The following is a 10452-nucleotide window of genomic DNA, read 5'->3' on the forward strand; positions in this document are numbered from 1 at the left end:
TGCATGCATGCACACTAAAAACTAACCAACAGAGCTGCAGCAGACAGAAAACAAGGTCTACACACGTCATCTGATTACAGCTGTCCAATGGAAGGTCTAAATCATTTTATGTGAGGACTCTGACCCGGACACTTACTGCAGACTGAGGAGAGCTGACTTTCTGACACACACAACAGGTAAGCTGTTTCCATTTTTGTGTTTGGAGTTTTAACGACAAAAATACAAAATTTAAATAAAAGTTAGAAATCATCATTGTGTATTTGTGAAATAAAATAAGACCTGAGATGAGATTTGATCATTTTAATATTTAATTGTTGAATTGCAAAAAGCTAATTTCATGAATTCGGAATTGTCTGACAATTTTGTACACCCGTCATCCACCTCAAACACCTCCAGCAATGTAAGTGCATCTTTCTATCTGAAAAATAAAGAAATAGGGGTAGATCAGTGTCTTTTCAGTCGGCCTCTATTCAAGAGGACAAACCTGACATATACAACTACCTTATTGAATCACATATTTCTGACATCTGTCACTGTTTTTGTCATCAGCACTCTTTTTAGCTGTTTTAGTCGGCTGTCCAATGTGACGTGACTGTAAACTGATCACACCGCTGAAAGCAAAATTCAAAAACTTCTTCTCTTCCTCTTAGGTGCTGCCTCCTCAGCTAAAATGTTTTTTTCTGTTGACTGTGTTCCAATGGCTGTGGTCTTTGGCTTGGTTGGTCTGGTTGTTGGGCTTGTAGTCTGCGCTATCATGTATAAACGTAGAAGTAAGTCACAGCTTGTTTATCGTTACAGAAATCACATATTTCACAAACACCAACAGCATTACTTCTGGTTATATTAATGTTTGTGTATATAAACACTTTTCAATTATGTGTTGTTTAATGGTGCATATTTTCTTCACAAAAAGGTGACAACTGGGGAAAATGGGCATTGCTCTCTAAATAATTCACAAAGGAGTGTGGAAGAACAAAATGATGTGGCACAGGAGGCTACTCAACTCAAAAGACAATTTGAGGAAGTCAAGAAAGAGAAGGAGGAGTACAAGGAGAAGCTTCCGTCAGTGGTTACCATACTGAAGGAACAGAAGAGGAAAAGTGAGGAACAGAAAGATCAACTCAAGGAACAACTTGATGAGAACAAGAAGAATCTTCAATCAGTAGGCAGACAGAAATAAAGAAGAAAGAAAGACACATGGACAAAACCGGAGAGAATTATTAAAACAAAAAGGAAGACCTTTTACAGCCTCAGGTGGAAATTTTGCGGGACGAGAAAAGAAAAACATGCTAGAGCAGCACATTTAGCTGAAATAGATCAAACTGCTGCGAGCCCCTAGAGATTCTGGTTACTTAAATAAAACAGGGAAGAATTGATTTTTTTCAATCTCGCGTTGGATTAGCAGATTAACAGACAAAAAGCGAACTTAAGAAATCAGGAGCAAATTTTCAAAGTCACTAGAAGTAAAACAGGAGAACAAATTAAAGTTCACACTAGGCTAAATGGTAAAAATACATGATGATTGATTAATGCTTGCCCTGCGAAATGTTATAATGGCGAAACAAAACAAAAACAAGAAAATGAAGGTGCTAATTTTTAAATAGTGTGAAACAGGAGTACATTGTGGAAAGGGGGGGGGGGGGTTGCCGCTCAGTGAACAACAAGGCGACAAAATATATTTGAATAGATAAAAAAAACGTTTTGTGATCAGTTTGTTGGAGCATTTATTTGATTGCTGTCTGGCTTTTTTGTTCAATATCTGGATGTAAATATTTTTTGAAAATGTTTTAAATAAAAAGCTTCTGTGGAAAACGACGTTCTTTTCCCTGTTGACGGTTTCCATAACTGCTTGATATGCCAATCTATTTATTCTGATACCTGGTTAAGGTTTGGCTAAGTAATGTTTAGGCACCGACTCCCTACAGTGTTTTTAGGGTTCTCTTTTTGTAGGTTAGCGGGTTAATTTTGCTATCATATATTATATATGTCATATTTCATGCCAAGTACGAACTGGATTGCCAGAATGTTCCTCCATCCTGAGGACTTTGAAAGCAGCATGTTTTTGCCTTAACATGTTAAAGTAGTCCCAGTCTGCCCTCTTGCAGTTCTTTCAGACACTTTTTACTTCTGGGCTGTGACAGGGGACGACAAAGATAAACCTGTAGTACATGGCCTCAGGGGTTTTTATTGTCTCATTATTGGTGTGATTAGAGGATCACATTACACCTGTAGGCAAATGGGACGTTTGGGACTTTTCATCACTTTGTTGTTTTGTTATTTTTTGTACGATCTTGGAGCGTCCTATATACTAAGGGCCCTAACAAGGTGGGCCTTTTCAAAATAAAATAAAAAATGCATCTCAAAGAACAATGTAACCTCGTTTCAGTAGTACTTTGCATTTGCTAAAGATTACATTTGCTTCCCCTGTATCTATTGCATGATTGATATTTGGCTTTCCTTCTATATATTGGGGCCCCCTTAAGCAGTGAACACCAAGAGGTGCAAAAGATTCTCTCTAATAAAGGCGAGAGGTAAGCTTGAGAATTGAAGAATTAATCTTTATTGTAGACATATTGCCTGGACTTGTAAATATTTATAAAGGCTTCAATAATTCTTTTCAGCATAACCTTGTGCAAGTAACGTGAGCTTTAAGATGGCTTAAGATGTGTCTCTCTCTCGCCTCCTCTTCTCTCTCTTCTCTCTCTTCTCTCTCTCTCTCTCTCTCCCCCCAACTGGTCAAGGCCAGATTGACCACCCACCTAGAGCGGAAGGGTCTGTCCGAGGTTTCTTGCCGTTAAAAAGGCATTTTCTACATCTATGTAAAAGGCTGCAACAGGTGTGCAACAATTCAGAACACACCTTTCTGATTACAGATGTGTTCACGCAGTTACAAGTTGATTTATTTGCCACCAGGCCATCCAGAATATGGAGTGTATTGGCTGCTGTCTTGTAAAATAGGCGCTGAATACATACAGATTGCGGATTCAAACTCAATGACACCACAGATTAATTGCACAATACCATTCTTAGTAAATGTGGCCCTGTGTTTATTAAATGGTACTTTACTGCAAGCATTCTGTAGCTTGTTGTACTTGGCTGGCACATGATCCATTCAAAAGCTCTGTCAGTGTTAAAACAATTTGTAGTGTCGTTTACCTTGGAGTCTCCTGTTTGGTACACCACCAAACAACATTGAACAGGAAAGGTGAATCAGTATCACATCCACTTAATTTTACTGAATGTGCTATGATACGCGTGTTGTTGTAAAACTCAGGGACCTCAGATTAAGTTCAATGTCATTAGTTCCGTTAGTTGAAAATGTATATTCCTACCCGATGAGAAACCCCATCCTCAGGCCCGCCCTCCAGCCACCCCCTCATCAATCAGACTCCATACTGCAGCGCTGAACCCGCTGGTTGGATGAACCCTCTATGATCTGAGCTGCAGGAACAAGACACAAGATGACATGAGTGACACATAACAACATGTAAAAATAAGAGAATATAGATTAAAGAGAGAAAAAAGCATATGAGACTGATAAATCTGAGAGACAGAAAAATATGAGATTGAAGAATTTTAGAAAAGAGGCTCACCTTTGCTCCCCTAAGCACAAAACCAAAGCCAATCATTGTCTTTTCGTAGACACGTCGATCTCTAATATGTAGTCACTATGAGAGAGTAAGAGGAGGAGCATGAGGGGAACCCGCGGATGGAGAGAGACAGGCAGAAAAAGAGAGAAAAAAAATTGGAGAGAAGAAGCTATATGATCTATAGTAACAGAAAATTATTGTTCATGGCAAATAAAGCAGTCGAAATTGTGAAAACAGCTTTATACTGCATTCACATTTATGAAATCACACTGCAGCAAAAGATAGGTGCTAGAGAATGCCCAGGGAACACACGCAGCATGTTAACACATGAAAGGAGGAAGCGGCGTCTCGTTTTGGGTACAGCACAACAGCCGGGTATGATAAAAGCACCTTAAGTAAGACATCGTTACATGGATGAATAATATGTAATAGAAGGCTACATAAGACTCTGGTATTTCAGGATTAGTGTCACCAACTCTAAAAATCGTATGTATATAACTCTATATTCTTTAAGAACTAACTCAAGCTTCATAAGGTTTTTAGTCTCCACAATGTTTCGTAGGACCCAAGACCTCAAAAAACCAAAAAAGTAATATTGGGAGTCACGATTTTTAAACAGAGTGCTGTACGGCGCGCAGGGGACACTTTCACTGTGTGTTCGGTGATATCTGAAATCCAAGCAACGTTACTCTCAACCCTTTGTTATACCGGAATTTTTTAGCATAAAGGAATTTCCTATAAGAGCCATGCCTATTAAAATGACTGTAAGCCTGGGTGCGCACTGAGTTGTATTACGCACTAGTGCACATACACTTCATGAAGGTCGCATATTTTTCATTCCTTCCGCTAAACTGCGACTTCTGCTACTCTTTTCAGTCTCTTTCGCCGGCCTGGCAGCTGCCAACGCGTATCACCTATTTTATCATTCTATTCGCCCATGCGGTTCAGCGCATCTTCACCGCTACCTTTTTGTGGCTCTTGATGGATACTGCCTATGACGTTTACTCCATCAATGAAATGATTATAAGTCGCGATCAGCTCATATTGAGGAATGATCGAAGATCGCCGCAAATCATTCCCATTACCGACAAAACAATAGGACCCAGTGCGCAAAGGACAATTAACAATCGTATTCGGTTGATGACAATTTCCTATTCATCAGGATAGCAATGTCTTCAACTTAATTCGAAACAATGCTAGTTAGTGCTTGTCTGGTTATCGCTATGTCCCTCATGAAACGCTCTTATTCCAAATATGATACTTGAATTACACAACAGATTCTCGCGATATAGCGTAGTACTATATGCCATAAATCTGCTTACTGGAAGAGCAAGACGATATAGAAGGGGGACATAGATGAATTATCTGAAGTGAGACCTCCATCGCAATATATATAGCTAACACGCCAGTCTGCGAACGTAACAGCCACATGGCGTATACTGTGGGATGCCGGCTACATCTCTCAGCACTCGCACCTGATGGCATTGATATAACGACACATTGTCAATAAGCTGTCACCCATGCTCAGCGTTCTGATAGACCCCATGGTTGCCTACAAGCTCATGATTTAGAAATTTAATGAATCTGTATACACTTGCAGTTTTGAGGCACCTAATAAACTAGGAAGATAAAAGCTTTCTGTTAATCACTCAGATCGTCTTGGTGCTTGCATATACGTTTCGTCTGGATCAGCTTGTTTTGGTTTCTCCGGGAGGGAAAAACCTTTTAATACTCAAACAACTCTGTCGCCAGTGCTAGTATATAACACCAAGTACGCGTGGATTTAGATTTATATCGGGCCTCAAGGTGTGCTAACATTGAAGAGAAATTGGTCGAAATGGGAATATAGTATTGAACATATTATTGTGTATGACTTCATGTATTCAACACCTGGGAAAATTAAAAACTGTTGTGTTTTCATGTGAATGAGAGTTTTTATCTTCTCCGTCACACCATGGCGGTTGTCTTCCGGCAGGCCGGCCGCGCATGTTGATTGTCATGTTTTCTACAGTAGCCCAGACGGGGACAAACCCACTGCTAGATAGGAGGTGTTTGGGTTTTTGTGCTGTTGTGCAGCCACCGGTAGTCGCTGCCTTGCGGGCTTGGAAACCGCACTTTAGTGGTCTTCTGCAGTTTGGTGTAAGTTTTAGCGAACAGATCATGGTTTGTGTGTTAAATACAGGTACATTACTTATGGGCAGCTAAGTTACGTAAGAAAGTTTGGGTGGGAGTGTTGTAATAGAAAATATTCTCATAATGTCCATATATTATTATTAGGTAGTATTTCATCCATATAGTCCTTTTTTATGTGATTTATGTTGCTTCATTTTGTTTAATTTTTCAGAATTACGGACAAAATCGAACCTGCAAGGACCGATTGTTTCTTTCACCCTTCGCCCGCTTGCGCGCGCCCAAGCATTCATTTTATTCTGTTTCTCAGACGAATAGGCAGTATGCTCGTTTTCAAGTTTTTTCTATCACTTAGCTGACACACTTTGGGATAGCTCGCCTGGTCCAATATAACAACTGAAGCTGCTCTCAGCTAGCAAATAGTTACTCGCTCGTGTTGTTATTATTATATATAGCTCACTTATAAGGGACATAATTTTCCTACTGTGGAACTGTTTTTGCCCCTATTCCTTTTTAATGGACGTTGTGGTTGAATTTGTTGTGTCGTGTGTGTTATATCGCTTTTGCTTGGGAAACTCTCACTTGAAAAGTAAAGATGACAATTGAAATCCTAAATAGATATTTTTTAGGGGACCATTGTGTGTGGATGTTGTAAAGCATGTTTATCTGTCCATCATTATTATGAAAAGGCCATCGTTATACTGTACTCCAGCAAAGTGTGTACATAGGGCAGAAAACTGCCTTCCTTTTGGCTGAGTCACAACCGAGACACTAACCGTAGAGCATACAATTCAATGTACTTTTTTGTGAGTTATCCACTGAGTTCCTAATTTGAAGATATAGTAAAATATATCGTCAACACAACAATAGTTCATTTTGGCTCCTGCCTGTAGTAAAGGATACTGCAATTCACATCGGGTTAACTTTGATACAGCTTTAGAAAGAACCACGTATTAAAAGAAACTATAGCTCTTGTCAAAATAGTTATCACTCATTTCAACATGAACTTTGCTGATTCTTATTTAATGGCATTGTCATATCATTAAGACTTCTCTCTCGCTCATTTTAGGTCAAATCACACATAGCTTTTGCTGAACAAATAATTTTTAATGTTCTAAGCATAATAGCAAATTTCTCTCTCCTCACTTCCCCGGTAATTAATCTTCTCAAAGTCTCTATATGTTCTCTTCTGTTGCTTCTGAATAACCTTTCCCCATATGTGGTCCAATGTAGCTGACTGGGCATCCAAACCCAAGACACAGTTCTGAGTAGTTAACTCAGACATAATATTACATTTACACACTGTCTCTTACAGCACAGAACCCAGGGCCAAGGTTTTGTGTATCTAATTCCAGGCAGACGCAGTATAATAAAGTTGACTGTGGAATCACAGAGGTCCAGTAGATTCAATAGAGGCGTTGGCCTACAGGCCTGAAGATCCAGACTTTCAAACCAAGCCATAAACTTTGCACTGAACAGACGATCGCTATTTCCCCTACTGAAGGCATCCCTGGTGTCTCATCCCAATTTACTGTTTTCGCCAACGCACAGCCGCCTTCCAGCCATCTGCTCCTCACAACCTCATTCCTTTTTCTCTCACCCTGTCTTCCATTCATGCTCCCTCTCTGAGGATTCAAAAGTAACACGGACGGGGTGACGGATCCATCGGGCTCTTCATCCATCCACTTCTTGCAAAAGGAAATATTGTAGCGTTCTGCTTTACATTTACAGCTGTAGGTGAGTGGACTCATCCTCGCACAGCGCAGAGTTCATAAGTTTGTGTGTTGGACAATAGAGCGCGGCTGCTCGGGGAACTCGCCCTGGCTTTTGTACGCATGGCCTTTTCCATTACTACTTACTTCATCTGTCACCCACATTGATCATAATAAGTACAAAACATCCACCGTATAATCTTCTGTGCTAGTAGGAACATACTTCTTCTCACTCTGTCTTCCGACTGCTTGGTATGTTGCCAAATCGTATACATATCTGGAACGTAATCTACTAAAAGGCTGCACATAGGTTCATTCACTATATGTACCTCCTTATGAAGGAGCTCGGCTGGTGGACTGCTTGACCTGGCCATTAATTTTATTGTCGTTGGTTGTGCCACGTATAAATTGAAACGTAAGTCACAGTTCATCCACTTATAATGATATGCAGTGTGATTCATCTACAGTAATAAATGAATACTAATTCAGGGTTCATCACTGTGAAAATACCATTGAAATAGTGTTTGTCTCATTTGTCATATATCTAACATAAGAAGCTGCTATCAAAGAATATTTATTTTCTATTGAGCAGATATTTTTCACATACATTACGTCTGTACATTAAGTGCTCCTTTCATGCTTTGTACAAGTGTGCATGTGGCATTGCAGTCATTAGGAAATCAGATAATAGGCAGATACATAAATACAATGACAAATATAACAAATAGAGAACTATCTAAATACCAAAAGTCAAAAGGGTTAAGAATTTAAAAAAAAAATGATTGTGATAATAAAATAAAAATAGTTCACCACAGACCCTCCAACTTCCCTCACCTTCCCCTATTACTGTCTTTTGGGCACTACAGAGTTCAATTAGCTCATAGCTAACTCTGGTGCAGCTAAGTCTTATGTTCAACATAAAAAAACCTAACAAATAAGAAAAAGCTAAATGAATTACATTGCATTTGAACTTGTATTTCTGTCTCTACTGTTGAATTTTCTCATTTTTTCTCCACAACAGGCGAGAAAGCAGAGTTGGTGAAAAAAAACATACAGCTTAAGGAGTCACTGGACAAACAGAAAGACCGGGAAGATTTTGTTCCAATACTGAATGAGGTGAAGACCAAACTGGAAAACCTGAGGCATCAACTCATACTGCGACTGGAGGAGGTGGAAAAGGAGAGGGAAGTGAACAAACTGAAGCTTCAGGCAGTGGAGAAGGAAATAACAGAGAAAGAGAGGACATCTGACAAACCAGAGGAATTATTAAGAGAAAAGGAACGTTTATTGCGCGAGCAATGGAAACTGGACGAGACAAAGAACAATAATCAGGGACAACTACTGAACATTGAGAGACTGCTGGAGCCAATAGAGATTAAGTTTACCTGAATATTTTGAAAAAAAGAAATCACTATGCAAATCTGACTTTTTGTAGAGTTGTCAGAGAATGGAAAAAGGAAAACAAATATTTATTTTGTGGTTTTGTGGCTTAAATGTACCAATAATCCAAAAGGAGTAAAAATTCTAAACTATTACCAGTACTACACCTGGTGTAGTGACCTAATCTTTCTAGAGATACTGAAGTGAAAAAATAACTATAATCTTAAATGTTATAACAGGCTTTACAACTGTATTCATGGTTCTACAATATAGATCTTACATATTAGAAATCCACACATACAAAGTTTAACATTTATAGAAGAAACAAAAATACAAACACATCTGTAACCACATGTGTAGAAGTAGTGCAGGTTTGACCATAAGGATATCTGGGCAAGATGTTAGAGCTGAATAAGACTTAAAGTGTCACTTGACGAAGTGAGTACAATGGTGTGAATGTGTTACTTGTTTGAAATTAACTGTTTGTTTTTTTACTTTTATAAGGCATCTTGGAATATGCAAACAATTACAAAGTCAAAGCATTAAGTTGTGAGGATCTTGTGATATTCCTTTAAGAAGACTTTGTAGAAACATTTTCTGTATAAAAATGCTTTTTGCAATAAATGTCTGCTGTTTTTGTTTCTGTACTGTCTGCTCTATGGTCAGATTATTTACTGTCTTTGCTGGTGTTCTTTACTTGCTTTCCCCCCTTGACTGCAAGATGAACAGATCGGTTAACCCTCATAATACCTTCCCATTGACTATGCAGTTGTGTTCCTCCATCATGAATTTGATCCCAGTCTGGTTTGACTTGAACTCAATACAAACTCATTAACACCCAGCTTGACCCAAATTTCTATAATTTAGGGTCAGTAAACCTCGTTTATGCGAAATTATATTGCATTTTTTTGTTTAAAAAAAAGCTACAAATCGGAATAATTTTGACTATAGTTAATATAATAGGAATATATGTTGATTGATTATCAAAGTCTGGTATATGTCAAAGTTTAGTCAGGATGCTGTTTTGAAAGCATTTATTTTTTTTCAATAGGGACAAATAATGACACCTGTTGTCCTTCGGGGTGTGTATATGTCTGTGTGTGTGTGTATGTTATATGCATCTATGTGTGCGTTATATGCACTGTGTGTGTGTGTTTGCACAGTGTTACCCAATGGCCCTTCTGGGGTCAAATGACGGTAGGGAAGAACACAAGTGTTCTAAAGTTAAATCAAACACCCAAAATTCAGTGAAAGTGGTCAAAGTTGATTTTATGTGGAGCTTCCATACCATGGAACCATCCATGTTATTTTGGTGAAGTTATATTTAAACAATGCCATATTTATGACATAAAGAACATTGAAATGAGGTGAAAAATGACCCCAAGACATTATGAGGGTTAAAGACTGCAGCTTGAATAGGTGGTGGGTGTTTTTTTGATGCAGCCTAACTAACTCTTGAATGGAAAACTAATTTGAATCAGTATGGCAAGGTGTTGCGTGCTAAAAGAAAGCAGATTTCGAACTCCATTTTATATGGCTGATTAAATATTAACCAGTGTTGTTGTCTCTAAAAAAAAACCCAGCAGCCTCAAAATCCTCACATTAAATCTGATGTTCAAAACTTGATGTTCAACCTCGAT

Source organism: Morone saxatilis, unplaced genomic scaffold, assembly GCF_004916995.1.
Source record: "Morone saxatilis isolate NCDOM2014 unplaced genomic scaffold, NCSU_SB_2.0 Contig4, whole genome shotgun sequence".
Lineage (NCBI taxonomy): Eukaryota > Metazoa > Chordata > Actinopteri > Moronidae > Morone > Morone saxatilis.